The sequence below is a fragment of the Sciurus carolinensis genome, unplaced genomic scaffold (genome assembly GCF_902686445.1).
Source record: "Sciurus carolinensis unplaced genomic scaffold, mSciCar1.2, whole genome shotgun sequence".
NCBI classification, from domain to species: Eukaryota; Metazoa; Chordata; class Mammalia; order Rodentia; family Sciuridae; genus Sciurus; species Sciurus carolinensis.
The window spans coordinates 62728-71058 of NW_025920289.1; the positions used below are offsets into that span (position 1 = coordinate 62728).

Sequence of the window (8331 nt, forward strand, 5' to 3'; positions counted from 1 at the left end):
AACAATGTACCTTACAGAAATAGAGCAAGCAATCATGAAATTCATCTGGAAGAATAAGAAACCCAGAATAGCTAAAGCAATCCTTAGCAGGAAGAGCACAGCAGGGGGTATCGCAATACCAGATCTTCAACTCTACAACAAAACAATAGTAACAAAAACAGCATGGTATTGGTACCAAAATAGACAGGTAAATCAATGGTACAAAATAGAGGACATGGACACAAATCCAAATAAATACAATTTTCTCATACTAGACAAAGGGGCCAAAAATATGCAATGGAGAAAAGATTACCTCTTCAACAAATGGTTCTGGGAAAACTAGAAATCCATATGCAGAAGAATGAAACTAAACCCCTATCCCTTACCCTGCACAAAACTCAATTCAAAATGGATCAGGACCTTGGAAACAGACCAGAGACCCTTCATTTTATAGAAGAAAAAGTATATCCAAATCTTCAACATGTCGGCCCAGGATCAGACTTCCTTAACAGGACTCCCATAGCACAAGAAATAAAAGCAAGAATCAACAAGTGGGATAGATTCAAACTAAAAGCTTTCTCTCAGCAAAGGAAACTATCAGTAATGTGAAGAGAGAACCTACAGCACAGAGTGGGAGAAAATCTTTGCCACTCATACTTCAGATAGAGCACTAATCTCCAGAATCTATAAAGAACTCAAAAAATTCTACACCAAGAATACAAATAATCCAATCAACAAATGGGCTAAGGAAATGAACAGACACTTCATCAAGTGATCATCAAGCAATCAACAGACATATGAAAAAATGTTCAACTTCCCTAGTAATAAGAGAAATGCAAATCAAAACTGCCCTAAGATTCCATCACACCCAAATTAGAATGGCTATTATCCAGAATACAAGGAATAATAGGTCTTGACGAGGAAGTGAGGAAAAACATACACTATGCATTGCCGGTGGGGTTGCAAATTAGTGCAGCCAATCTGGAAAGCAGTGTGGGGATTCCTCAGAAACCTTGGAATGGAACCACCATTTGATCCTGCTATACCACTCCTTGGCCTATACCCAAAGGACTTAAAAGCAAAATACTACAAAGATGCACCCACATCAATGTTCATAGCTGCTCAATTCACAATAGCCAGATTGTGGAACCAACCTAGATGCTCTTTGATGAATGGATAAAGAAACTGTGGTATATTTATATAATGCAATATTACTCCACCATAAACAATAATAAAATTATGGCATTTGCAGGCAAATGGATGAAATTGGAGAATATCATGCTAAGTGAGATAAGCCAATCTCAAAATGCCAAAGGAAGAATGATCTCGCTGATAAGCGGATGATGACACGTAATGGGAGGTGGGAGGGGGGCAAGAATGGAGGAAGGAGGGACTGTATGGAGGGAAAAGAGGGCTGGGAGGGGCGAGGGGGAAGGGAAAAAATAACAGAATGAATTAAACAACATTACCCTATGTAAATGTATGATTACACAAATGGTTGCCTTTACTCCAAGTACAAACAGAATCAACATGTGTCCCATTTGTTTACAATAAAAATAAATTTTAAAAAAGAAAGAAAAAAAAGAAATAGATGAAATCTCCTATTTCTGTATTGTCATATTTCTATTCGTTTCTTTTAAACTCTCAGTAATTTGCCAAGTATTTCTTCAATTTTGAAATCAATTGTGCAATGTAAAAATATAAAAATTTGATGAATCTCAGTAGAACAACAATACAAATACTCCTTGTGAGATGTTGAAAATATATTAGTAACATATAAGTAATGGAATCCTTGCTAACAGTTTTCAAAGTCATGGTTAGTGGAAAGACTTTAAGACCCCTGAGGACTTCAACATGTAAATGGGGGCTCAGAATTCTATCAGGAGAGTTTAGTCCTTGTCCAAAACAATCTACATGCAGAAGCCACAGTCAGTCACTATTCACCAAATTCTTGATTTTCATACCCAGAATTAATGTGCTTCTCACAAAGGATAATGATGAAAGTGCTTGAAAAATCAAAGACAACATGTCTCTTTGAAATAAAATACCCAACTCTTCTCTCAGCTTCTGCCTAAAACAGCCAACAGTATGTTTTTATTCAGTATAAGAGACACAGTTTAACATTCCCATCTTACTTCTCTTATCATGATAAAGACTATAGATTATCCAGGACAGATTTTTAATACCACAGGGCACAGAGAATTTATTCACTAAGTTTATTCAGAAACAATTTGAGTAAAACTATGTTACAATGTTCCTGTTACTGCTGAATCATATCAGTTGTCTCAACTCAGGCCAATGAAGTAGTCATATCCTCAAGGTCGGAGAACAAAGTCAAGGGTTGAGAAATCTTGGGGCAATTTTGTCTAGGTGCATAAACCACACATCAGTTGTTATACTTGGAATGTTTATATTCAAAGCAAAGTCGTATTCTTAAAATTCTGTTTTACCCTGAGACTCACTAAGAAGAAATGGGAAAAGAGAAGCAGCAATTCACATTACAATCAGAAACAAATTTTCTTTGTAAATTTGAATGGTCTCCAAGGGAGCAGCTAAGGTAAGATAGTGGAAATTTTCTTAGAGATCAGTGATCACCATAAAGCAATTCTTCAGTCTGACAATTCTCCAAATGCTTTAAACTCCACTCCTCCTGCCTAATTCTTCTTAGGTGCATGCACCTAAATTCTAGGTGTGATTTAAGAATTTGGACATTGAGCATAGTACATCTGAAAGAAAGAAAAAGATTTTCATACTTGGTAAGTCTAAAACACTAGGAGCATTTTTCTTCTCCTAGAAAGCTTTGTATCCCTGTAAATTAGAACGTTGGAGTCAGACCATGAGACCCCTCACAAATTTGTGGGCTCAAACCCAGCCACAATCTTCCATCAGCCAATCTAAGGACAACAGAATTCCAAGCCCACCCATGCAGACATTTTACTGGGATGGAGGAGACAGACTTACTTAACTGCATTCCAGAAACTTGCTCATCAGACACCCCAAAGGAAGGTCAGTTCCCAATAAAACTATAGTCTCCAAGAAGAAGAGCTGCTGAAAACACAAATTAACTTCTGAAGAAGGGGAAGAACTTGGCAAGAGCTGCTTTGACCTCCTTGTTTCTCAAAGTATAGATGAGAGGGTTGAGGGTAGGACTCAACATAGTGTATAGCACACCAGCCACCTTGCTCTTCTCTGCACTGTAGCTGGAGACAGGGCTTATGTAGGCATAGAAGACAGCAGTGTAATACATGCACACCACAATGAGGTGGGAGGAGCAGGTGGAGAAGGCTTTCTGTTTCCCCTCTGAAGTCCTCATCTTCAGGATGCTAGAAATGATGAACCCATAGGACACGAGGGTCATGAGGAAGTTTAGTATGTCATAAAATACATCAGCCAGGACAATCATGACACTGTTCACATAGGTGGAGCTGCAGGAGAGAAGCAGCAGAGGAGGAGCCTCACAGAAGAAATGGGTAATGACATTAGGGCCACAGAAATTCAAACGCAGCATCAGCCCTGTGAGGATTGCTGAGTTGAAGGCACAGAGCACCCACACTCCGGTGGCCAGCATGCTGCAGAATGCCTTGCTCATCATGGTGCTGTAATGCAGTGGGTGGCAGATGGCTGCGTACCGGTCATAGGCCATGACAGTGAGGAGCAGCAGCTCTGAGGATGCAGACCATGTGAGGAAATAGAGCTGTGCCATGCAGTCCCCATAGGATATGAAACTCTTCCCTGACACCAGACCCTCCAGTGCCTTAGGCGTGATGGAGGAGGTACAGATAATGTCCATAGTAGCCAGTTGAATAGGAAAAAGTACATGGGGGTATGGAGTCCAGGGTTGAAGGTGATGGTCAAGATGATGAGGACGTTCCCTGTGAGGGCCACTGAGTAGGGGGAGAGAAAACAACTGAATAAGAGCATGTGGTGTTCTGGGTGCTCTGAAAAGACCTGCAGGACTTTTAGAACTAAAATAGTAAGAGGCTTATAGAAATATTCACCTATGATTTGTGTTACATCACTCCTTATTGAGGTGAAAACTGTTCTTTTAATAGAAAAACATAAACTTATTATGACCTAGAACAACTAATGAAAATACCAAAGTCCCGTCTGTATGTCTTCCCAGGAGCAAGGTTTCAGGAGAGCTCAAGTATTTTGGTGAGAAAAAATAAACACGGTCTTGTTTAGATGATTTCATTTTTGTTTGGCAAACAAACACAAACAATCCTGAATACTTACTTATACCCAGTTTGACTTAGGGATGTAGAGAAAGAACTAACTTTATTTGATCCTTCCTGAAGACCTAGGGATTGATTCCTGCTTATCACCAGGGATCACAGTGAGGCTGAACAGCTGAGTTAGGTTACTAAGGAAGACTTGGCTTGACCCCACTCATGCTCCTCCACTTCCCACTAATATCCCCCCAGGGTGTTAAGCACCTGACTCTCCAGTCATCATGGTCCACTCCAACATCACATGTTACAGGCACACCAGAGCTGTAGTGCTGAAGTTGAGTCTGGAGGAGGAAAATGCATCCAACCCCAACACTTAGAGAGCAGTCGTGGGTCATGTCTGCCACATGTCATCACTAGGCACAAAGAAAACCTATGATACACAGGAAGCTTCAACCCAGTGTTTTCTCTTAACTCAGCTGTAGAGTGAGTTTAGGAAAAAACATCTAAACGGACCTGCTACATGAATGAAGGATTTCAACTGGTGTGTGTTACAGTAAAATTTCCACAAACCCATTCACATTCAGGAAACAAATTAACCCTCAGATAGCTATCCACTCACTGTGATTTCCAGGCTAGGTAGATGGTCTCCTCCTCCAACTGGTCAATAGTGAGGTCAAAGTGTCAGGACACCAAGGCTCCTTCCATGAGGATGACCATGAAGTCCCTTTTGGACCTCAGCCAGTCATTTCTTCTCTGAAAGTAAGAACATCCCAGGATGTTCTGATGGCTTTAATTCTCATCAAGCATCACCAATTGTTACCAGGGATCTGAAAGGAAAGAAAAAGAATTTAGATAGCAATCAATAACACTCAAACAATAATACACACCTGTTCAAGTGAAACAACACAATGATGCCCAGAGACAAGTCAATAGGAATTAAAACAGTGGTTATTTTCTATTTTTATCAAACATTTTGGTGGTCAAATTTCCTAGAAAATAAAAGTATATCACAGAATATTTCCATCACTTAAGAAAAACAATAGGTGCACCGAAAATCTCTGAAGTTCAAATGTTCATTTATTGAGGTTTTCCAAAACATAGATTGAATTTTACGTGAACTGCAATTTATATTTCATGGAATTTTATCTTACTTCCTATTTATTTTCCATAACTCCATAAATGCAGAACTGTACAATTATTACTGTTTCTACGTATATAATTAATAAAGAAAAATTTGACTTCTTCATTATTTTTATCTCTAAAGGGATGCAAGTAATTCCACAAGAACCATATAAAATCCAGTGCCTATTCATTATAAACGAAGATAGATATTTCTAATGTAAATATATTCTGAGAACAGAAAACAAACTCAAAACCGGACAAAATTTCAAACATGCATCATTAGATCTGAAAGACATTTTCAAGATGACTTGTCCAACCTGCTTATTAAAAAGTCAAAGCGAATCTAAGTGGTCACCCAGAGTATTGTGACAAAGGTAGTATCTAATCCCAAGGTTTGTCATTTCAGTCCAACGTTATTTGTTGTGTAATTTGTCAATTGCCTCTCTATTACCAACTCTCGAAATATATTAAAAAAAATGACGAAGAAAAAGAAATAGCAATTAAGAATTTATATGATTATTCTTAGAGTTGAGCTATGGAATTAAAACCCCAAATTTCAGGCAGTTTTAGAATCCCATTTGTTCTTGTTGTTTCCTTTATCAAGGTAATAGCCACAGAAAATATTCAAATATTCCTGGCTCTAGATTACCAAAATAAAACCAGCAGGTCTACTTTACAGTTCAGGGCCCTTTCTAAGCAGACAGAGTTACAAGTTGAACCTTTCCTATTTTTATAATACCAAATAAAATGAACCCTCCACAGAATATTCACAACTATCTTGAAAAATTTATTTCACCTTTGTGGAGCTAATAGATCTCGTATATGGCTTTCCTCTCTCTGTCAACCACAATGGAGGTGTCAGTGTGTACAACCTGTGACACCGTCTAGACAGATACAGCTTCCTTCCCATATTTAAGCTGATCTTGTCATGGAATTTGGACTTATCTTTAGCAACATCTCTCCCTGTCTGTGGGTCACTTGGGAGAGATGTTCACAGCCAATACTCTAAGTAGACCCTGAAGGAGCAATTAAATTTTAAGTCCCTATTTGCTGGGAACTTGGCTGACATGCGTGTTCATCCAAAGGCCAGTTGAAGCTTTGATCCAATGTGTGGCAAAAGGGTGTAGGCTTCTGTGGGGAGACACAGGACCACAATTGTCCCAGCTCAGAGTAACCACAGCAGGACTCTGGTGCTCAGGAAAATGTGTTCACACCAAGGGACTGAGGAGAGAGTGATGGACCAGAAGCTAGATTCCTGACTGCCTTCCATGGAAATGAAGGGCCAGCTGCAACCACTCCTGAGCTCCTTGGCAAAACCCATTTCTGCTCACAGAGCTGCCCCCTGCTGGACCTCACTCAAACTTCAGCTTCCTTACCTCCTGCCTTCTTCCCTTCACCTATGCCTGTATCTTCCTTCTGTGTGCAAATCCACCCAGATCAATTCAATCTCCTCAGCCACACCATCCCTGATTCCCTGAGGAAAGTGAGCACTGTGCCTCCTAAGCCTCTGTCACATTCAGGAGTCCTGACCACACTATGGTGGCACCATGGGCTTCAGAATCTTTACAGTCCCAGTGTCAAAATTCATCTTGAAAACTAAAGGTTGAGTGATTTTGGATGAGCCTCTTAACCTCTAGAGAACTACTTAATAATATTTATATTAATGATAATATAATAAGAAAAAGACATATCATTATCACAGTATCTAATACATGAAAAGAGCTGGTCAATATTTTCACACACACCCGTGCAAAACCCTACATACATATACATGTATATAAATATATATAATTTTTTCTGTTACCAAGTAGAGAAAAGGATAAATGTCTATTATTTATCATTCTAGGAATGTGCTCAAACATAACTAGTACTCAGCACATAATTTAACACAAAATTGTGAACTCTCTGGTTGATTTGATTGAAAAGTTAAGTGGTTTGTATTAATAGCCATAGTTTAATTTTACCAAGATCATATCCTAGGAACAAGAGCTAAACTTGTTACCTCAATAATGGCTTTGAGGCATGACTGTTGTCATTTAATACCTATAAGAATATGTATAAGTCTTATGATCTCTTGTATAACAGTTTTTTTTCAGTTTATAGAATGAGATTAATAATACATATATTCATGATTTTTATTTGGAGTAGACTGATGTATATGAATCCATTTTAGAAACTATGTTAGTTGTCATTGTAGATGGATCATTAGTAGAAATAATTAAAAAAAAATTCTACATTTTTGTTGTGAAATCCAAACAAAATATCTCTTTTTTTAAAATATGATAAAAGATATGTAAGCAAGGGATTTTCTTTGTGAGATGCTAACAATATGTTGCCATTCTGGAATAAATGTGTACAAATTAATTAGGTTAAAGTTCAAACTGTAATAAGAAAGAGATGCAAATACATAGTGTGTTAAAGTTTTTTCTCTCACCCAATCATCTAAAGTGCTCATGAGTCATGGGAAAATTTCCAGACCCACGAGGTAGCCTTGATCCTTCAAGTCATTCAAGACCCCAGATTCCTTCCCAGTCAATATTCCTGATCTTGTAGGTTGTTATTAGGTTTGTCATAATGAAGTTGCCATAAGCTCTATATTTCATCTTATAAAAGAAGTGATGAAACAGAGAATTTATGGAAAGCAATATATTTTATGCACATGAGATAGATGTTACACACAGAACTTCTGTCCACATTTGATTGGCAAAAATTGTACTTATGTTGCCTCAGCTGCAAGGGAGGCTGGTAGATGTAGTCAAATTGGGAAGATATATGTACAGAAAAAAAGAAGATTAAATTTTGGAAAAAATTCTCAATTGCTACAAACATTTAAAAGGAAATTAGAGTTATAGGAATGGGAAAAAAAGATCTCAATATAAAAGTGAATTTTAAATGCTATTCTTAAGAAATGAGATTCAAAAAAAGAAGGGTGAATTATTATGTAGTTATAATGTAATGACAGGGAAAGTGAAGAGAAGGTAAAAGAAGTAGATGGTTAACAAATGATCGACAAATCCAATAAGACAGAAAATTGAGGAAATGAATGTAAGAATTCTTT

General features: G+C 37.9%; 1 pseudogene; it reads right to left on the reverse strand.

Annotated features, from left to right (window-relative positions):
- Positions 1–3040: 3040 nt before the first annotated feature.
- LOC124975505 (olfactory receptor 13A1-like) lies at positions 3041–4310 on the reverse strand (annotated as a pseudogene).
- Positions 4311–8331: the final 4021 nt, after the last annotated feature.